At 37.5% G+C, this 3,770-nt stretch overlaps 1 protein-coding gene across 3 annotated transcripts in view; it reads right to left on the reverse strand.

The window, feature by feature from the left end:
* KIF3A (kinesin family member 3A) overlaps positions 1-3,770 on the reverse strand; it is a 92,600-nt gene that overhangs the window by 54,037 nt on the left and 34,793 nt on the right. The window lies entirely within an intron of this gene.

Consider the following 3,770-nt stretch of genomic DNA (forward strand, 5'->3'; position numbering starts at 1 on the left):
GTTGCCAAGGTAATGTCTCTGCTTTTGAATATGCTATCTAGGTTGGTCATAACTTTCCTTCCAAGGAAGAAGTGTCTTTTAATTTCATGGCTGCAATCAGCATCTTCAGTGAATTTTGGAGCCCAGAAAAATAAAGTCTGACACTGTTTCCACTGTTTCCCCATCTATTTCCCATGAAGTGATGGGACTGGATGCCATGATCTTCGTTTTCTGAATGTTGAGCTTTAAGCCAACTTTTTCACTCTCCACTTTCACTTTCATCAAGAGGCTTTTTAGTTCCTCTTCACTTTCTGCCTTAAGGGTGGTGTCATCTGCATATCTGAGGTTATTGATATTTCTCCTGGCAATCAGGATTCCAGCTTGTGTTTCTTCCAGACCAGCGTTTCTCATGATGTACTCTGCATTTAAGTTAAATAAGCAGGGTGACAATATACAGCCTTGACGTACTCCTTTTCCTATTTGGAACCAGTCTGTTGTTCCATGTCCAGTGCTAACTGTTGCTTCCTGACCTGAATACAGATTTCTCAAGAGGCAGGTCAGGTGGTCTGGTATTCCCATCTCTTTCAGAATTTTCCACAGTTGATTGTGATCCACACAGTCAAAGGCTTTGGCATAGTCAATAAAGCAGAAGTAGATGTTTTTCTGGAACTCTCTTGCTTTTTCCATGATCCAGCGGATGTTGGCAATTTTATCTCTGGTTCCTCTGCCTTTTCTAAAAGCAGCTTGAACATCAGGAAGTTCATGGTTCACATATTGCTGAAGCCTGGCTTGGAGAATTTTGAGCATTACTTTACTAGTGTGTGAGATGAGTGCAATTGTGTGGTAGTTTGAGCATTCTTTGGCATTGCCTTTCTTTGGGATTGGAATGAAAACTGACCTTTTCTAGTCCTGTGGCCACTGGTGAGTTTTCCAAATTTGCTGGCATATTGAGTGCAGCACTTTCACAGCATCATCTTTCAGGATTTGGAATAGCTCAACTGGAATGCCATCGCCTCCACTAGCTTTGTTCCTAGTGATGCTTTCTAAAGGCCCACTTGACTTCACATTCCAGGATGTCTGGCTCTAGGTCAGTGATCACACCATTGTGACTATCTGGGTCGTGAAGCTCTTTTTCGTGCAGTTCTTCTGTGTATTCTTGCCACCTCTTCTTAATATTTTCTGCTTCTGTTAGGTCCATACCATTTCTGTCCTTTATCGAGCCCATCTTTGCATGAAATGTTCCCTTGGTATCTCTAATTTTCTTGAAGAGATCTCTAGTCTTTCCCATTCTGTTGTTTTCCTCTATTTCTTTGCACTGATCACTGAGGAAGGCTTTCTTATCTCTTCTTGCTATTCTTTGGAACTCTGCATTCAGATGCTTATATCTTTCCTTTTTTCCTTTGCTTTTTGCTTCTCTTCTTTTCACAGCTATTTGTAAGCCCTCCCCAGACAGCCATTTTGCTTTTTTGCATTTCTTTTCCATGGGGATGGTCTTGATCCCTGTCTCCTGTACAATGTCATGAATCTCAGTCCATAGTTCATCAGGCACTCTATATCAGAGCTAGTCCCTTAAATCTATTTCTCACTTCCACTGTATAATCATAAGGGATTTGATTTAGGTCATACCTGAATGGTCTAGTGGTTTTCCCTACTTTCTTCAATTTAAGTCTAAATTTGGCAATAAGGAGTTCATGATCTGAGCCACAGTCTGCTCCCAGTCTTGTTTTTGTTGACTGTATAAAGCTTCTCCATCTTTGGCTGCAAAGAATATAATCAATCTGATTTCGGTGTTGACCATCTGGTGATGTCCATGTGTAGAGTCTTCTCTTGTGTTGTTGGAAGAGGGTGTTTGTTATAACCAGTGCATTTTCTTGGCAAAACTCTGTCACATACATACTGGGTCACAAAGCAAGCCTCGGTAAATTTAACAAAATTGAAATCATATTAAGCATTTTTCTGACCACAATGCTATGAGATTAGAAATCAATACAAGAAAAAAAAAACTGTAAAAAATACAAATACTTGGAGGCTAAACAATATGCTACTAAACAACCAATGGATCACTGAAGAAACCAAACAGGAAATCAAAAAATACCTAGAGACAAATGAACACGAAAGCAAGAATATCCAAAAGCTATGGCATGAAATGAAAGCAGCTTTAATAGGGAAATCTACAGCAATACAATCTTACCTCAGGAAACAAGAAAAATCTCAAATAAACAACCTAACCTTGTACCTAAAGCAATTAGAAAAAAAAGAAAAAACAAAACCCCAAGTCAGCAGAAGGAAAGAAATCATAAAGATCAGAGCAGAAGTAAGTGAAATGGAGACAAGGATAACAACAGGTCAATAAAACTAAAAGATGGTTCTTTGAGAAGGTAAACAAAATTAATAAACCTTTACCTGGACTCAGCAAGAAAAAGAGAGCTCAAATCAGTAAAATTAGAAGTGAAAGGATTAATTACAATGGACACCACAGAAATACAAAGGATCATAAGAGACTACTATAAGCAACCATATGCCAATAAAATGGGACAACCTGGAAGAAGTGGACAAATTCTTAGATAGGCACAACCTTCCAAGACTGAACCAGGAAGAATGAGAAAACAGGAACAGACCAAACCCACATACCTATGGTCACGCAATTTACGACAAAAGAGGTAGAAATATACAACGGGGGAAAGACCGTCTCTTCAATAAGTGATGTTGGGAAAACTGGACAACTACATTAAATAAATGAAACTAGAACACTCCCTATCACTATACACAAAAATATAAACCCCAAATGGATTAAAGACCTAAATGTTAAGGCTAAATATTTTAAAACTCTTAGAGGAAAACATAGGCAGAACACTCTGACAAAAATCACAGAGAGATCTTTTTTTTTTTTTTTTTCCAATAGCATTGACTTTTATTCATTCACGTTAAGTCACCTGAAATGGTATCTGTTGCATTTAAATGCTCATTAATGTAAATGGCTGAACAAATCCATTTTAATGGATATTCAATCCATTAAAAAACTCAATATCCCACATGGTTAAAGTCACTTCAACATAGCCTCATGACAACTCCCACACCAAAACAGTACTTTATTTTGTAAATTTTGACCCATTATTACTCCCATGTTATGGTCTTTTCAGCTGTCAAGCGTACAAGGTGAAGAAAAAATTTAGTTAGATGGGGGTTGCACCTGGAAAATAAATTTCTTAAACTCCATATACATGTTTCAAATCTGCTGGGTCCCAAGTCCATCTATGAACTCCCAGGCTGCCAGTATCATGTGCAGCATACTAAAGCTACACTATCTGAATAGCTTATTAATTCTGCATAAATCAGGTCAACCAATGTGTCAACCTGTAACAGACTGCGCATTTTTAACTGAACATGGCAAAATATTCACTCTCTTGAACTTTACATCATCTTTGATGTCAAACAATGAGGCAAATCCCAACAGTATATACAAAAAACAGCTTTGCGTTTACAAAAGATTGTTTCCAATACTGATTAATCCAGGCAGCTAACTCATTGGTTTATGCAACTTTATTGAAGAAAAATAAATCAATTACTAGCAGAGCTATTAGTTGATCACTCATCCATTGACAACTTGCATCATTTATTCAGTGCTATATTAAACAGTGTATTGGAAGATAGATTAACTAATAGCTCCAAGCCTCCTAACAATTTAAATGAAAGTTACAAAATGTTTTGAGACCCTATTTTGTAATACAAAGGGTGTTTGACTTCCAATTTCCATTCTCTGTAGAACAAGAACAGGTCATTCCTTTATTGAC

This window comes from Bison bison, unplaced genomic scaffold (assembly GCF_000754665.1).
Source record: "Bison bison bison isolate TAMUID 2011002044 unplaced genomic scaffold, Bison_UMD1.0 scf7180017864492, whole genome shotgun sequence".
Lineage (NCBI taxonomy): Eukaryota > Metazoa > Chordata > Mammalia > Artiodactyla > Bovidae > Bison > Bison bison.